This window comes from Osmerus eperlanus, chromosome 4 (assembly GCF_963692335.1).
Source record: "Osmerus eperlanus chromosome 4, fOsmEpe2.1, whole genome shotgun sequence".
NCBI classification, from domain to species: domain Eukaryota; kingdom Metazoa; phylum Chordata; class Actinopteri; order Osmeriformes; family Osmeridae; genus Osmerus; species Osmerus eperlanus.
The window spans coordinates 8679148-8698349 of NC_085021.1; the positions used below are offsets into that span (position 1 = coordinate 8679148).

General features: G+C 47.0%; 1 protein-coding gene across 5 annotated transcripts in view; it reads right to left on the bottom strand.

Annotated features, from left to right (window-relative positions):
• Positions 1-11191, bottom strand: part of l1cama (L1 cell adhesion molecule, paralog a) — a 45370-nt gene extending 34179 nt beyond the window's left edge. For all 5 annotated transcript variants that reach the window (XM_062458633.1, XM_062458635.1, XM_062458634.1 and 2 more), the window contains exon 1: positions 11025-11191. The gene's annotated coding sequence lies outside the window, so the exon portion shown is untranslated. The remainder of the gene's footprint in view (positions 1-11024) is intronic.
• Positions 11192-19202: the final 8011 nt, after the last annotated feature.

The following is a 19202-nucleotide window of genomic DNA, read 5'->3' on the forward strand; positions in this document are numbered from 1 at the left end:
TCCCTTTACTTACTGTAAGTCGCTCTGGATAAGAGCGTCTGCTAAATGACTAAATGTATAAATGTAAATAGAGTTGAGCTGAGGATAAAAAATCCGGAAAGACACAAGACTTTGCATGTGAAACTAACAGAGCCCAAAAGCTGCTGGTTAGCTCATTCATAAGCAACACACATATAATGTGTGTGTCTGTGTGTGTGTTGGTTTACTCAGAGGGTGTAAGATCCCTATCGCAATGTATGAGTCATTTTGTTTATTTTGTGTGGTATGTGTGTGTGCATATGTGTGTGTGTGCATGTGGATTGCTGCACTGTGTACCCCGCTCTAGGTGTCAATAACACCCTCCCCTTCCTTTCCTCACCCGACAATCACCATGACAACCCCTGACTCCAGCCTAGCAGCTTGCAGCAATATTTATCCCCTCCCCCCTTCCTTCCTTCCATCCATCCTTCCATCCTCCTCCCATCCCCCCACCCTGTCCTGTATCTCTCTCTCTCTCTCTCTCTCTCTCTCTCTCTCTCTCTCTCTCTCTCTCTCTCTCTCTCTCTCTCTCTCTCTCTCTCGCTCTCTCCTCTCTCCTTCTCTCGCTCTCACTCTCTCCCTTTCCTTCTCTCCCCCTCTGTCTACCTGCGTCGTGTACCTTCACCTCTCCTTCTAGTTCCCATCCCTCTCTTTCCTTCATCCCCTCCGTTCTATCTGAAGAGGGAGGGCTTCTCTCTCGTTCCGTGTCCGTCTGAACGTCCCTGCTGTTTCCCACCTACCTCTCTCTCTCTTTATCACTCCCGCTCTCTCTCCTTTTCAACCCCCTAATGCAAAGCCTCTTGCTCCTCATGTCAGCCTCTATGGTATGTCCCCTCCCCTCCACCCATCCTCCGTCACCTTTCTATCACACATATATGTGTGTGTATCCTCAGATACACACACATATATATGTATATATATATTCCACCACAATCCATTTGATTAAATTCAGTCAGGTGAGGTATCAGTGTCCATCAAACCTCATTAAGCCGTTTCAAGACGCTCTAGTCAATAAGAAACACTTCCTCCGGTTGAAAGCGCCCTGTGGCAGAATCTGGACCTGCGGGCAGAGGCCTGAGTCCCATGCTCAGTACTCGCTACTCTGATCTCATCTGCTGTCATGTTCACCGCCCAGAACGGGGAACCACATCTGATCGCTGGCTGTAGGAGCGGCGTGGGCGCCAAGTCCGTTTGAGGCGCGCCGTCCTTTCCCCCCCAGGGAGGGGGCGGTCCTCCATCAAAGCGCCCACGTTATCTGCAGCTTGCAGCCTGGCCTGACCGCCTTGGTCCGGGCAGATCCCGCTTCGCAGGCGACATTTAGCTACAGAGAACGCCTTTCGCTGTTGTGGCGAGAACAAGGACGTGACATTTGGCACAACTAGTACGCCTTTCATTTCAATACGGATCCTAATGGAAGGGTGACCAAGCTGAGACGGTGTGGAGACGTGTCTGTCTGGACATGTGTGTGTGTGTGTGTGTGTGTGTGTGTGTGGGGGTGTGGATGTAGGTGTGTGGGTGTGTCTGTGCGTAGTCTTTCTGTCGGCCTGTCTGTCGTCCTTCATACGTCCCTACCAATCTTCCAGCCTCTACGCCTATCTGCCTTCCTGTCTGTCTGCCTGCCTGCCTGTCTGTCTGTCTGTCAGCCCGTCTGTCTCTCTGTCTTCGAATGTCAGTTCAGACACAGTGGGCATTGAGTCCTTTCTGCAGCCGTCCCAAGCGGGATGCGGGATGCTGCCTCCATCGTTTTCACCGTGTGTCTGGTCCGGTCTGCCCCTCCCATCCCCGCCCCCCCCCTTCTTTCCTCCCGATCCCTTCTTCCTCATTCTCTTCACCCAGAGTCCATTCCCAGCTTTACACTACTGCCCCCCCCTCCTCCTCCTCTCTCCCTCGCTCTTCTGCTTGGCTTTTCTCACGACAGGAGAGGCTGAGGAGGAGCTGCATGATACAGGCTCGGGGAGACAAGGGGAGAGACTGAAGGCAGAGGGAGCAGATGGAGGAGAGGAGGCCGAGAGGGGAACAGAGGGAGAGAGAGCGAGAGAAGAGCGAGCGAGATCGAGTTGGAGGGGGGGTTTAGAGGAATCTCTGACCTTTCCCCGAGGCTGGTGGACCAGTTGATGAGCCTGAGACAGAGAACCGGGCTGACAAGGTCTGGCACTCGCCGTACACACACCGCAGACACACGCAAACACACCAGGCACACACGCATGGGAGGACATCCAGCAGTGCACACGCATGCAAGCATTCACCCGGTCACAGAGTGCCTCACATTTAAACACACAGCCATGGGTGACGAGGGGTAAGAGAGTGTGCGTGCGTGTTTACGATGTCATAAGCTCATGGCATGATGGTTTATAACCTGATCATCATGTCATAATTGCCTCGAACCATGCTGATTCCGCTAGTCATGCACTGACCACACAAAGAGCAGGTCAGCAACTTACGGCACTGCACTGCTAGGCAACAGCTGGCGCATGCCAAGTAATCCACGGAACCTATATAGGTAATAGCATTAGCGACAAGCTAATAACACAGTGCTAAGAGCTCTTCCCAAGCCCGGGTCAAAGCCACTGGGACGAACCCGAGCCATGGAATTAACAGAAAGACCTAGTCTGGTTACAGTTGTTTAGTGAGAGAGAGAGAGAGAGAGAGAGAGAGAGAGAGAGAGAGAGAGAGAGAGAGAGAGAGAGAGAGAGAGAGAGAGAGAGAGAGAGAGAGAGAGAGAGAGAGAGAGAGAAAGAAAGAGTGACATCAGGTAAACAGTAACACCAGAAAATGTATTGTGTATTCAACTCAAGAACACTTGATTGCCTGCAGTGCCTTGTTAGATACAGTATCTGTCTGCCGGAAACAAGATGTCCCTGTTGTATCATTACAGTTACAAGGTAAGCAGTATACTGTTGGAGGATGTACAACAGTGTGTGCGTGTGTGTGTGTGTGTATGTGTGAGTGTGTGTGTGTTTTATATGGCAGGTGTGCATGCGGGGTTTGTCAGTGTGCTGTGACATTTCAGCAGCTCCAGGGATCCCCCATGTTCTCTCTCTCACACACTCGCAGACACTTCTATCATCTCTATCTCTCTTCTCTCTTTTTCCAAGAGCAGCCTCAGTTCCTAATAATGCAATCATCGCTAAAAGGTTAGTCATAATAGGCCCCCATTCTATAGTTGACTGACACACGCACACGCACACGCGCACACACACACACACACACACACACACACACACACACACACACACACCCCCCTCTCATCCATGGCACCCAACCCCACCCATTAGCCTGAGGGGGGTGGGTAAGTGGGGGGGGCCTAACAGTATAATTACCTCATTAAGCGTGTTAGTGATGTCATGACCGTCTGTCTAGTTTCCTTTCATTCAAGCCGGTCCCCCGCCCCCCCCTCACTTACACACATTCTAGCTCTAGATTTCTTTTTTTTTACCCTTCTTCCTCCCACCATCCCCTCCTCCCCCATCTGCACTCCAGTGTGTCTCCCTCCCTCCCTCCGTCCTCTCCCCCCTCCCCTCCCCTCCCCTCTCCTCTCCTCTCCTCTCCTCTCCTCTCCTCCCCTCCCTTCCCCTCTCCTCTCCTCTCCTCCCCTCTCCTCTCCTCTCCTCTCCTCTCCTCTCCTCCCCTACAAGTGTGCACTTATACACACAAAGACGTACACAAATAAACATCCCCACACGTGCCCACGCACGCACACACACACGCGCACACGCACACACGTACACACGTACACACGCACACACGCACAAACAAACACACACACACACACAGGAGGGTCCAGTTTTCCTTCCCTCTTTCCGTTCTGCTGAGTTTGCCTGCTCAAGAGATCAGGACTGATGCAAACAGACAGTTTTATAGGTGGATACATCGCCTCATTATTTCTACAACAACCCCCCGTACACACACACACCCTATTGCACTCGCTCCAACCACACACACATACCCACACAAATTGGAATTCTAGGGGGCCACCCACAAATACTGTACAACAATCAACTAACATACAAGTGAAGGAGCTGAACGCAAAACACAATGATGATGATGATCCAAGTTCAGGTGGGTGGATGTGCGGTGTGTGTGTGTGTGTCTACATGAGGTAGGAGACCTCCTTACCTTTGGTATTTACAGTGGGATACGATGAGGAGAGAGTGAGTGAGAGACGGGGGAAAGAGAGAGACAGAGAGACAGAGAGAGAGGCAGACCACACAGCATGGTGAAGTGCATTATATAAATGTCATGCATTTTCCAGGCTACAGTACATCAGGTTCACAGTCCTTCTCAGATAAATATATTGTGGCTTTTCCAAAGAGGAGGAGAATGTAACATAGAGGGAGAGTGTAGAATGGTATTATCCACACATGTAGGCTGTAGTTCTGTTTAGTAAAGTACACTGTCCTATGGTATGGTAAACTATAGTATAGAATATAAATTGAACCTCATACACTCATACCGACCCACAATAGTCAGACATGAAAAATATTTTGCAGAAAACTTTTATGCATTCAACTGAAACTGATGACATAATAGTATAGTATGCATGAACAGTTATAGGCCTACAGTATAGGCTAAATGTGACAGGCTGCTATAAAACTAACAGCAGCATCTGGATTTGGGAAATTCCTACTGTCCCTTTCCCTAAGCCTCGCTACCCCCCCACGATGGTAGTGGTGATGGTGAGATTCTTTTGTGTGTACATGTGTGAGTGCGTGCGTGTGTGAAAAATGGGAATGGCACAGTAGGTGAGATTAAATTAGGCCAGTGTATGGGGATTACATCCACTACAGAATAGATCCCCTCCCACACGCGCAGTAATCCAACGCTAATGAATATATCATGGTTGACACAGCGGAAGCGTTTATGACGACTGGCGGGAGAGAAAAAAAAACACTGTCACACGACAGAGAGATGAAACGTTGACAGCTAGGTTCGTATTCTAGCAAAGACTCAGGAAGCAGCAGCGTTTCTACTACCTCTAATCTGATCTGTACTACCTCTAATGGGACTCTACTATGGGACACTTGGCAGAACAAGGAGTTCTGCCAAGTGTCTGAATGACTTCCTGCTTAAAACACACTGCTTTTTGCACTGCATTACAAAATTGTATCTTGTACATTTGTATTTTTTGTAATATTTGTATTTTTATATTGTAAATTACGGCAACTTATATTTTATTGTATATTTTATTTAATTCAAATTCCACTTAGTACTGCTAGTTTATGTACCCTTAGTATAGATAGTCCACATATTTAAATTTTAGGTCCCTATATGTTTATTGTATGCACCTTCCTGTCAAAGCAAATTCCTTGTCTGTGCAAACTTTCATGGCGAATAAATCCCATTCTGATTCGGAAAAAAAAGGAGGAAGCTGGTACATAACTGTACCCATGGAAATGCCAATATCAATCCGACGCGCAGCGACAGAATAAGATAAATTGTCCTCTTGCTTACAGTCACTTTACAGTCACTTATACTGCAGAGGCTGGTTGGCTGAGAGTTAAACAGAGGACTACCAGATTGTGTGGACTGTGAAATAATTGGTGTCCGCTATTCAGAAAAGCAATCATATGATATGTCGTTCTATATTTCTATGAATAACGTGAGGCAAAGGGGCTGATTTTCAAAGACAGCTCTCCTTTCTTTTTTGCTGTCTCTCTCTCTCTCTTTTTTCGAGGAAAAAAACTGGAAGATACACTTGACATTTGACCTCACTTCACACATTTCTTACCCCGTAGAGATGAATCACCATGACAGTGAAGACATACTTGATGTTTGCATGTCGGAATCACTGTCTGACATCCCATGCTAATGCATACCCAGTAAACCTGGATGGAGAATTGCAGTGGGGATAGCTGTAAATGCCAAGAATCAGTCAACATCACTAACTGTAAAACAGTCATGACTTCTTTTCACCATCACTTGACAGTGACGCACACACGTAGACTGTCTCCAGAACACAGTCACTTTCTTGACAGTCAACACACAAACACGCCACACACACCCAAAGTTGTGAGGTCTTTGTGAACTGTACCACACAGAGGAGTGATTGAGAGATATTTTTGGTCATTGATTTAGTCAATAAAGCCTCTTTTATAAGGCTTGACCCGTGGAGGATGAGAAGAGGGGGAATTCTTTGTAACTCATAGACAGATATAATTGTGGCAGGGGTGACAGAGCGAGAGGGGGAAGTGGTCAGTGTCTCTGAAAGGCAGACACAGAGTTTCTCTTCGTCTCCCTCCATTCCCTTGTTATTCTCTCATCTACACAGTCCCATCTTCTGTCTTATCTCTGGCTCCAGTGGCCACGCCTCCTTCATGGAGTTCCACTGAAACCGTTTTGTTCACAAAGCGAAAATACATAATTAATGGTCATTTCCTGTTTTATTACGTTTCACACCGATAAGCTTTTTTTTCTGCCAATTTCAAACTGGTCCTTTGTGTGACCGCAGCTGCAGAGTCCAACAAGTCAAATGGATGGACTCCATGCTCAGATAATGCAATGATATAGATTTAGAATCATGTGTTTTACGAGGTTGCACTTTCATCGCTTTTTTGAGACAATCTCATATTTGTCTCCCAAGGCTCCTTAATGAAATTCACTCTAATAAGAAAATTCAAGCATATCAAATTAATTTAATCATTATTTGTACCCCCGCTCCTCCATCACCAGGGTCAATTATATAAGTGACTTCTCTTGATTGGTTGTTGTCTCAAAAGGGGGGTTTCTGGGAAGTCCTATAAAAAAAATTCAAGCATCCATTATTCTGATTAGGAGTCTGGAGGTTTGTTTTGGTGTGCTGCTAGAACAGAATGCGATTACTGAAACCCCACTTTTCAAGTAAACAGAGGCAGAGGAAAGATGTAGAGATGGAGGCTGAGAAAGACCTGAACAGAGAGAAAGTGATAAGAAATGATGAGAGGAGTTTTGAAGTGTGCTCCAGATCTGAGGGGAGTGATCATTTTCTGTTTCCCCTCTTCCTCCTCCTCCTCCACCTCCTCCTCCATCTTCCCTTTTATCCCTCTCCCTCTGTATGCCTCTAATCATGTCTTCCTGGCTGGCTTGTCGATCCATCTGACCCCTTCTGTCCCTAAATCACTCTAACGTATTCTCCACCCCACCCCGACACATGTCAGCGTGCCCCCCACCCCGACCCCGCCCACTTTACACCTCCGCTGGCCCCATCTGCAGAATCTAAATCATATGAGGGCTGCTGCAACACGAGAAGGACACACACATTTATATTCACTCACATACAGAGACACACACTCTTTCTCACACACACACACACTCTCTCTCTTTCTCTCTCTCTCTCTCTCTCTCTCTCTCTCTCTCTCTCTCTCTCTCTCTCTCTCTCTCTCTCTCTCTCTCTCACACACACACACACACACACACACACACACACACACACACACACACACACACACACACACACACACACCACACACACAGTATTCTACAGAGTGCTTAGACACGTTGAAGACCTGTATGCTTCACAATGTTAGTTTGCACCGGGGGAAGGACGACGCCTGTGCTAAAGGAGGAATAAAGCGAGTGCAAAGAAAAGCTCAAAACATTGAAAAACAGCCTTCATTAACATTTCTACTGAAGATCCTGCTCTTATGTCAACCTAAAACTTGCTCTTCTACCTTTAAAGGACGTTTTCCCCAGGTGACCCGTAGGTGGAAAGCTTTGATCTGGAGATAAGGCTTGAAAACAAGACACTGAGGGTATCTGTAGACCTGTGTTTATTATCCTAACAGAATGTGTGTTAGTACAGTGAAGTGTGTGTTTGTGTGTGTGTGTGTGTGTTTTGAAGACTAGCTTTGACTGGCACTGAGGGCCTAAGGCCATAACAGGTGGTAGAAGAGTGTCTGATGTAACTCTGTCGTTCCCTGGAGTGGGTACTAACTGTCAGATTGAGAACAGGTAGGGCTTCTTTTACAAAACACACACTTCTCGTTTACACAGAATGCAACTAGACTGAAGGAAAGGGGCCAAAGCCAAGCCATGATAATCTCGTACAAAATAATTTGCGCAAAAACATTGCCTCTGAATTGTAAGCGTATGACTCTTTGATTGGTTGAACACAATTAATTGGGATATGTGTGATTACGTATCATAAAACAAACTCGGCAAAAACAAATTGTTATCTTCTTCTTCCTCTCCTCTCCCTATCCTGATTCTCTGTTTTTCTCTGTTTTCCTTGGCTGCGATCTTCACAGCCCATCCTCCCTGTGACCTTGCCCTCTCTCCCCTTCTGTTCCTCTCCCTCTCTCGTTTTAGTCACAGACAATCCATCTAGCAGCACATATAGAACTGTACAACTGGGGGCTTTGCCATAGAAATGACTCCCTGTCTTGTACAGTACTCGCCCTCTCCTAACCCCCTTTTCATTCTCCTTCTCTCTCCTCCTCTCTCTTCTCTCCCCTTCTCACTTGCCTTCTCTCTCTCTCTCTCTCTCTCTCTCTCTTTCTCTCTCTCTCTTTCTAATTCTCTTTATCCCTCATCCCTCTTAAATCACCTGGGCCATCCATCCATCTGTTAGAACAGCTCAATTAAACTGGAAGCATCAGAGAAAGAGAGCGAGAGCGAGAGCGAGAGAGAGAGAGAGAGAAAGAGAGAGAGAGAGAGAGAGAGAGAGAGAGAGAGAGCGAGAGCGAGAGAGAGAGAGAGAGAGATAGTGTACAGGGAGAAAAACCGAAGGAGAGTGAGAGAGAAATAGAGGAAGAAAGAGAGGGGCAGAGGGAGATTACATTTTGTGCCACAGCCGAGGTAATCATACACTCCTTTTTCCTCCTGCAATTTCCCCAAGAACAGATCTGGGACCAGCTTCAGTAACACGTCCTCGGTCTCCCCTAAGCAAGCTCCGCTTTTCGGCAACAAGCACCAGTACACTTTGCTATTGCATTAAACAGTATGATAATGTTGCAGCAGTCTCATGAGGATTGTGCTCTCCACCCGCACGCTCACACACAGGAGCACGCACACGCATGCCTTTACACACTAATGCGTGCACACACTCCAGCGACAGGAAGGAAGCTTTATCTTGATCTATTGCGTGTGCGTGTGTGTGTGTGGTGTGTGTGAAGTGCAGTATGTTTATGGATGTCGTACAGATGGTAACCAGTCATTGTCAGGCGTGTCTCTGGCCCGGCTCTGCTGGGACAGGCTGCAGGCTACTGGACCAGAGAGAGGAGGAGAGAAGAGTATTCTCTCCCACCACTGGCTGTCGACACACACACACACACACACACACACACACACACACACACACACACACACACACACAAACAACACCAGCAGACATGCAGGGCGTTTTGTAAACTGCACTGACAATTCTATCTATGACAATGTTTCAGTGCCCGGAGCAATTGATTTGCTCCATACAGGGAGCCAGATGTGTGGTGGGAGGAGGATGCTGTGCTGGCACCAGGCCAGGTGTGCCCCCCACCTCCATCGGTGCACCTACGCGGTCGGAGTGGACCGCCGCCCCACCCATATTTTCCATCTTCCATGGCTGTCTTTTCTTTCTCTCCCTCCCCCTCTCTCGCTGTCTCCCTCCCCCTCTCTCCCTCCTGTCTCCTGTTGATACCTCCCTCTCTCCTTCCCTCTCTCCTAGGGTCCCTGCGGACCAGAGGTAGTTGGAGGTTGTCTGCAGAGACCCGTCCCAGATCTGTCCCTGTCTCCCTCAGAGCCTGCAGCACAACTGGACCACACACAAGACCACACTGGACCAGACCAGATCGGACCAGACCTGGTTAGACCAGACCAGACCAGGCCGAACAGAAGCTAACTGTACCAGGCTAGATTAGACCAGACCAGATCAGACCAGATCAAGTTGAGTCGAGCCAAGCAAATTGAAAGCCAGACCAGGTTATTGCCAGGTTAGACCAGGTTTTTGCCAGGTTAGACCAGGCTAAACCAGACAGTCCAGGAGAGAACAGAACATAAGCAGCTCTCTCTCTTTGCCATAGACTCAACCTAACCCCCATAACACTTGATACCACACAATGCAATCAGCAGCCAGAGTTAACAACATTATAGCACTGAGCTCCGAGGTGGGGGAGGGAAGGACGTTGAAAGAGAGAGAAAAAAATGGAAATGTATTAATGTAGCAAGAAACAGGGAAAGGGGTCAAAATAACCATTCAGTACGTGTGTGAGGAAATGTTTAAATTGGCGCTATTCACAAATCAACTAGCGAAAACCTATTAGCATAGAAAACATGTTTTCTCATTATAGAGAACTATTCATTTAATAAAACCAATCAATAAAATCAAACTAACAAGGAAAAAAATTATAACAATTGATCGCCGCAAAACAAAAAAAACAAGAAAAGACAAACCAATGAAATGTTGTGTCTTGCCAAAACTAGAGATTACATTCAATATTAATACCAAGCAAGACCCTGTTGCATGCCTTGCCCAGGCTGTGCTCTCAGCAGACTGAACGCAGATGTGAAAAAAGAGAATTTCACAAAAACCCTAAACTAAACCAAGTCATCCTGACTTTTGGATGTATTAGGTCTAATTAGAGCTAAAGAGCTCAACATGTACATCAGTAAAACAGCATAGAAAGGCCAGAAGACAACGTCTGCCATCTCTTGAACCACAAAATGAACCAAAAAGAGCGAGTTGCTACATTCTCTATTTTAACAATAATGTCAACTGACTAAGACTAAGTTACACTGCTAGGACAATTACGTAAGTTCAATTTCAAAACCACTCATAAACTCCACACACATGCCAGAAAACACAAACAAGCATGACATTAACAGTAAATGCATACATCCATAGAGCCTACTTTTACAGGCTACCATCTTGTGCTGCTTGAGTTAAGCTACAGATGTGACCAAAGGTGTGTTGCCACAGTCCTCCACGTTCCCCAACATCTCTGCCCCCCCACCCACACACACACATGCACACACACACACACAATTAGTGCTGCTTATTAGCAAGCTTTCTTGTTAACGACAAACTCTGTCATCCCTCATTCTTTCTCCCTCACCTCTCCACAGGTTTTTAAAGATGGCCTCTAGGATTATTCTTTTCCTCTGGGCGACTCCCCGCTTCCACCTTTCTTTCTCTTATCTTCAGTTCTTCCTCCCTTTTCTTCCTCCTCTCTATCAAATTGATTGTGCCCTCTCCTCTCTGCTGATGCTGCAGTGATAGAAAAACACACCCTCTTCACGGCCGCGCTCTTTCTCCCCCTCCCATCCCCTCCCTCCAACCCCTCCTGCCAGGGCCTGATTGGCTGGCTGCTGGAGGTGACATCACCCTTTTTCTCTGCCTTTGCCGCTCCCCATCCTGTTCCCTCCCTCTCTCCCTCCCTCCCTCTCCTTCTCTCTCTCTCTCTCTCTCTCTCTCTCTCTCTCTCTCTCTCTCTCTCTCTCTCTCTCTCTCTCTCTCTCTCTCTCTCTCTCTCTCTCTCTCTCTCTCTCTCTCTCTCTCTCTCTCTCTGCCTCTCTCTGAGGAATCTGACCATTCCTTTATTGTCTTCCCCCCTCCTTCCTCTCTCTTCATTCCCCCAGTGCACCCCTCCTCCCCTCCATCCCTCCCTCCTCTTCTTCATGCAGTATGCAACCTCTGTGTCTCTCTCTCTCTCTCTCTCTCTCTCTCTCTCGCTGGCTGGGATTAGCAGGGCCAGGTTCCAGCAGTTGCAGCAGCCAGACAGAGCAGTTAGCATAGCTTAGTTTAGCTTCTTCCTATATGCTGCCGTAAAGTGCCAGTATAACGCACTCATTAGCATACATAGTCTATAACCATAGCTCTCTTAACCTGTCCCCAAAACACTGGGTGTTGAAGCTCATAGCTCGTACAGGTAATGTGAATGAGTCTTTATGATAGTGGTAACGATCTATATGGATTAACGAGCCCACAGGATCTCACATATGTAATGGAAACCGTCACTAGGACATGGTATCTATGGGGCTTCCATTAATAACTGGTGTGTAATCAAAAGAGACGCTGGCGTTCAGACACACGTTACGTAACATGGTGCATGTGAAAATGATCCCTGACGTCTTTCATGTGTGCTGGGGCGGGGGGTGGGGGGGGGGGGGGGGTGGTGGTGGTGGTGGGGGGGGGGTGTCAGGGACTGGAAAATGCAGAGATACACTGATATTCAGGAAATGCGGCATCATCGTGAGTAGGAGGCTGGCTGTGTGTCTGTGACATGATAGCAGAGATGGCGGGGCGATAGTGATGGTGACAGCGGCACCATGACGGAGACCTGCAGCGCTGCTCACAGACCGTCTGGAGGTCTGACGCCATGAGCTGCCGCTGAACACACACACACTCTCACTTCAGTCATGGAAAAAGAGTTAGATAACAACACCACCAAACTGGACATTAAAATAAACCTTAACCGATTATAACCCGTTAAAATATGTGCAAGAGCGTGAAATACATAGTTACAAAACAGTTAAGGAATGAAATACAACAACATAAATGTACCCACATCATCCCACATTCCTCAAAAACTGGTGTGGGATTGAGCAATCCAGTCCAGTCTCATTAAACTGAATTGTTAGGCAAAGCTCCTCTGTATCTATGCTCCCTGGTCACTTCCGCTTTACCAACACGTATCCTGAGCTCATGCAGGTACATCTCTCTGGTCACCCCAAAAGCCCTCACCTCTTGCGGCCGCCACTCCTTCCAGTTCTCAGCTGCCAATGATTGGAACAAATGACAAAAAAACCTGAAATTGGAGAGCCTTATTCCTGTTCATGTCAGAGCCATTCTGTCAGAGCCACTGGCCTTTCATTGTACGTGTTAGCTCTCCTCCATCATGAGCACATTGACCCTGCACATAGCTGTGCCTACTTATTTCTTTAATGCCATGGCAGACTTGCATTTTTGATCTGCACTGCTCCTTTTAATATACTGTACAGTATAATGTATAGTATTTTGCCCTATCTGTATATAGATTGTATCCTGTTTTTTATTTTTATTCAATCCCTACCTCATTTTGTATTTTGTGCCTTGTATTTTTGTGTAAGTATATGTTGTCTTGCACATTTGCGCTTTGTCTTGGCCAGGTCGCCGTTGCAAATGAGAATATGTTCTCAATCGGCTCACCTGGTGAAATAAAAGTTAAATCAAATAAATAAATAAACTGTCGGCTGTGCCACCCCAGCACAGCTCCAGTGTGAGGGTGGCAGCGTGCCCCTCTGCCAACAGTGCCACCAGGACACGCCAGACAAAGACTGGGCGAGGCCAGCGGAGCCAAGCAGGACGGATGATTGATGACAGACACGCACACAAAGGGCCAGGTGAAACATCTGGACTCCAGCCATGTGACTCTGGGAGCAGACAGGGAGGCTGAGAGAAGAGAAAGGTTCTAACACGTCAAGATCACAGCAGACGGAAACATAAGGTTCAACATAGTCCTGGACGTGTTACGACGGACAAGAATAACAGAGTGAGGTTAGAGTTTGGTAAGCTGTAGTCCACAGCTGATTGGAAGTGCAACAGCAGCCAGAGGAAGGGCTGAACCTGAGACACAACTTAGCTCCTTATTAAGACCTTGCTGTTAAACCTCAGTAAAATCTAAACATGCAATATTTAGCAGCTTAAGGGGACAGAGTGGACCAAAGAATGTGCGCGAAGCTTGTACGAGGCACTGTTTAGAGGGATCAATAGGGGTAATGTGTCCCTCGGATCTCTCTCTCTCTCTGCTTCCTTCCACTGATACACAGGGAACATACTCTTCAACTACCACTCAAACTCCACTTATATGGATTGTCCAATCACACACCATTTCCTCGCCTATTCATTTGCTTAATAAGGATGGGGCGAAACACATTAAATAGGGGCACATTTGAAATTATTTTATGTTTTTAATCCTTTCTCTGTTGCTCAATTCGCCTGTCCATCTTTGACCATCCCTCATTCGACAGAGCAAGTGGGTATGATGTCTTTTGTTCTCTCCTCCTGTTCTCTTACCTCACCTACTCTCTCCCTCTGAATTTACTGTAAGTGAGTTACTGGCAAGCGGAGGGGTAGATAATATATGAGAGCGAGGGGGTATGGAGGGATTGAGAAGGGGAGATGGTAGGAGTGAACAACTTGAACACTGGGGATGCAGGAAAAAGAGGATGCTGTCAGCAGAATATATGAAGGAGAGAGACAGGAGAGAGAGGAGAGTGTGTGTGTGTGAGAGAGAGAGAGAGAGAGAGAGAGAGAGAGAGAGAGAGAGAGAGAGAGAGAGAGAGAGAGAGAGAGAGAGAGAGAGAGAGAGAGAGAGAGAGAGAGAGAGAGAGAGAGAGAGAGAGAGAGAGAGAGAGAACACCATTAGTCTAAAAAGCAAATAAGACAAACGAGTCCATAGGAAGCAGACTGGTGGCTCAGAAAGACAGGAAGAGGAGGAGAGGAGGAATAATGAGCTGGATGGACTGGTAGACTGAAAGGGAGAGGACTATTCTGGAAGCTCTGTATCATAGAGAACCTTCTAGAAAAAGTAAGAGTTTGTGTGCTTGCATGTGTTCACCACAGATTGTGAAAAACAAGACATCTTCCGGTAAACTCAGAAAGAGGGGGCGAGAGGGAGAGAAGAGGAAAAGAAAGCGAAGGACATCACAAAAACGGGTCAAATGAGTGTTGCGGACAGACATCTTAGTTGGAAAGACTAAATGAGCAACTGAAAATAAAGATAAAAAAACAGAACGACAGCTAAGATCACTTCTGCCCCATTTCATCTCTTTTATCCCATATTGGCTGATAGAGACAGGGAGACGGAAAGATCAATAGTTGGGCGCAGAGAGAAAGAGACAGACAGAGAGAAACAGAGACAGACAGAGAAAGAGCGAGAAAGAGAGAGTGAGAGAAAGAGAGACAGAGACAGAGGAGCTAAAGAAAAAAGGGAAAGAAAAAAGAGAAAGAAAGAGAGGAAGACAAAGAGATGGGGAGGGGAGCGGCCTTCAGGCTGGTGTCTCCTAGAGGCTGGTCTGAATATTATCTCTCCAGCTGAAGCAGGTCTGGTCTGGTCTGAGCAGGGCAGCTTTTTGCTGCTGCGCCTCATTGGTCCATTGATCCAGTTAAACTCATTATGGTCTGTAAGGTCGCCCAGCCGACTCTGACCTGGCGTTAATCACTCGCTAATTGATGGGAAATGACTCTGATTGAGTTTCCTCCTCAGGGTCCGAGTGCTGTGGGGGGCGCTTGTCCATCTGACAGACATGACCGGATCCTCACCGGGGCATCCGATCAGCCGTGTTTACAGCCGAGCACATATCTGAGCTCCATCTCAATCGCTGCCTGACATTCCGTTCTGGCGTTCGGAGGCTGATCTGATTGTTGTTGAGGAGAGGGATTAACCAAAGCGACTTTAGTGAAAGGAGTCATAAGATGTCAGCGGTGCCGATGGTTGCAAATGGTTGACATGCAAAAAGGAAGGGGTTTTGCATCAGCATTTGCCGACTTCTGCAAATGACTTCGCCTGGCTGCGAGGATAGCCACATGGTTGCTAACTCCTTCCCAGGCTTAAACCTAGAAGGGCCAGACATCCAGAAGGATATCAGAAGTCTGTTAGCAACAAGACCAAAACAGTGCAACATTAAACGTCCTGCCTTAGGAAGGAAGGAAGTAACGATCTATAATCCTTTCTTCCTGCCTGGATCCAGAGCTGTGTACCTAAGTATCACTGTGAGGTTCCAGATGCCCACTATGCCCACACTATGCCCACACTATGCCCACACTATGCCCACACTATGCCCACACTATGCCCACACTATGCCCACACTATGCCCACACTATGCCCACACTATGCCCACACTATGCCCACACTATGCCCACACTATGCCCACACTATGCCCACACTATGCCCACACTATGCCCACACTATGCCCACACTATGCCCACACTATGCCCACACTATGCCCACTGCTGGTCCAGGCAAGGATGGGGGTGGGTTTATGTCCCTGTGGGGAGGTGAGGGAGGCCTGGGGATGAAAGGTAGAGGGCTTGCCCGTAGCCAAACCCAGTCTAACCTTTCGAGTAGACAGACACTGTCACTCTGCATTTGCATAGTGAGGCCTCTCTCTATGGGGAGTGTGTGTGCGAGAGAGAGAGTGCGTGTGCATGTATAACTTAAGGGGCCATCTCTTACCTGGGCTTATTGACCAGCTGAGCCCAGTAGTCTCCCAGAAAGAAATTCTCTCCCTGAGGACGATCCCACGGCCATCCATTCACACGCCGTCCTCCTCATATCAGATTACTGACAAAAACCCTCAACCTGTAAGCATATAGAAGAAACACCATAAAACACTTATCCCCCCCCCTCCCCCCCAGAAGCAGCTTCTCGACAACGGTTGAGGGATCATCTGGGGTACGCTTCACCAGCTGTGGATGTTGGGTTCCTCTCCTCCTCAGACACGCTCCTCACAGGCAGGGCAGAAATAGCTCCCTGATCTCAGGGTGATGACAAGCCAGACATCCTCTGACAAACACATAACACCCGTACGCGGCACGGGCCGCTCGTCGCCGAGGATCCGCTCGTCGCCGAGGGCCTCTTCCTATCAGCCTCTGTTAAGTGTTATGTATGTGAGACGTTAGAGACATGAGGACACAAGGAATAAATGAGGGGAAAAACAGTCGTCCTTGAAGTTTGGAGGGGGATAAGGAGAATCACAAGATCCACTTCTTGAGCCGTCATACATGACTGGTCGAATTCAAAGCTCTGTCCTGCAGTATTGTTCTGAGATTGGTTACTGTGTCAGGGTCCAAAACTCCAATTACGACTTCTCAAACACTCCAGCTTTCATTCATTTGGTGGGAAATGTGACAACCCCATAGTAGTACTGTAGTTTCTTCACTACAGACGATAACAATGTCAAATATCTGATATGGCTGTTCAAACCATTTCCTTACTGATAAAAAACAGTAAAAAAGATTTCCAAAAGCTCTCTTTCTCCCCCAGGGCCCTTGGATCAGATTCCCAGACAGTTCAGAAAGAATGAATGGAACAAGTGCTTGCCGCACTGCCATGGAAATGGTTAATCACTGTCATCAATCCCCCCAGAACAAAATATCTCCATTCACCCAATTAGGGACATTAAACCGATTATACTAATGAACTCACTCTACATCCCTCTCTCATATGGGGAAGGGTAGAGAAGTAAGCTTATATCATTTCTCCATCTGAGAGGGCAGTAATACTGTGATTTATACCCAGAGCAGCAGTCTGCCTGTTTTAGGCTGACGGCATCTTGGCTCACACATACCCAAAGTACTTCTTATTAATGAACTGCTCCACAGTCTCCAATTCCCTTCCCCCATTCTCTGCTATCCTCCATTCAAAATGATTGGTAGCAATATAACCTTCTCTTGAAGCTGTTGAGTTTTCAGAACTGTCTTTTTTGTATTAGTATTTTGGTATTTTGCTTTTACAATGTCTCAAAGAGCAATGAAATGTTCAGACACAAGCCACAACTGACAACATGCACACTCACACACGCACACACATCAACCGGCCAACCATGAAACATGCCTGCAACATGAAATTGAATACATGCCAGGGTTGAGCGACCAGACCAACTGCACTGAAATGGAGAATCCATCTCTTGACAGGATGCATAGGCTACTGATCGTCATTTCTGGCAACTCTTCAATCCACAGATCGCCACCTGCTGGCAGAACTAACACAATGCAACTAAATTCAACAAAAATCCATACACATGTCGCCATTGTTCAATAATGAAAAAAGAAATATGCATGTGCAATGTGTTTAAGCATAATTGTTACAAAATAAGCAATCATCGCCTAAGTAGCCGTACAGCACAGCAAGGAACATATTCTCACTCAAGCCCTGCCAGTTGGAATTCTCTAGGTGGACTGCTAATTATTTTTTTTTACTTTAATTGGGAAACTAAATCTAAATCCACCACCGACACACCATGAGCAAATATCTTCTCAACTGTGTGTGTAAATCATGTGTGGCCAATACCCTGGTGCTAAATTGCATCTGCTACTTGCCCAGGAGGGGGCCGAAACATGCTCGCTGGCTAATCTAAAACCGTGGGGTTTACAGTTGGGGCCTTGAATCCTCGCATGAAGGCACGGTAATTTCATTTATCACGCGTGAGCACACATCGAATTGCACACGGTCTGGCTTGAGGAAGGAGGGCAGTGTAAGATGTGAGTTTTTGTGCGTTTGTACGTGTGTGTGTGTGTGTGTGTGTGTGTGTGTGTGTATGTGTATGTGTGTGTATGGACCTGCAAAGTAGGGGAAGATATATCCTCTGTTGTGGCAGGTTCTTTGGTGGAACAAATTCGGCACACAAGAGCAGGTTAGGGGAAGAGACAGAAGGAAGGGAAGGAGGGAGGGATACTAACACAAGATGCTTGTGAGGTAGAACCGCATATATGGCCAAATTCAGCACACTAAATTAGTTTTTGATTAATCTCAATACATTTGAATGAGAAACACACTCAAAACCTCAAAATAATGGGACAGAACCACTGGTGGATTCAGAGGGGAGGGGCACGGGGTTGGAAAAGGCATTGCTTAAGTGCCTTCTAGAGTGGCAAAAACTAGAGCAAGTGCCCTGTTGGCTGCATTTTACATGGGGAAATAATGCTTGAGTGCCCTCTTGGATGCCCCTTCATGCAATAAATGATGACGATGTGCCCTGCAGAGCAAGACAATGATAACAAGTCTTAATGAGTGCCCTTTTAGTAGAGGAAATGTGATGCAGTGCCCTTACAGTGGTCTGAATGTAACTGTTCCCTATTTGAGTCCGCCACTGAGTGAGATGTTATACACTGAGGGATCAGTTGCTTTCCAGATAGCCAAGTTATATTTAACGAATGTTAAACTTCATCAGCTTTGATTACACACAGGAGTCCTAAACAGAAGACAGTAAATACTTTGGAAAATGAGAACATGAAACACAATTGGCTGCAATTCAAAATGTCGGTTCTTACAGGGGGTTAATTACGTGACTTGTCTTTGTGGCTGTGTTGACTTGACCTTAGATTCAGAGCGTCTCTGGAGTGACTGCATCCGCCTCATGTCCCAGAGTGGAACGGCCCCTCGGCCACTTTCAGCTGTGTGGCGCCAACTTCCTCTGAAGCTGGTGTGTCATATTGCTCCTCAAATGTTGTGTTTCTTGAGTACTTGTGTGCCTGTAGCTCACTCTCACTGTCTAACAGCAACCCTGTCTTCCTCCTCGCTCCTCCCTGTGTG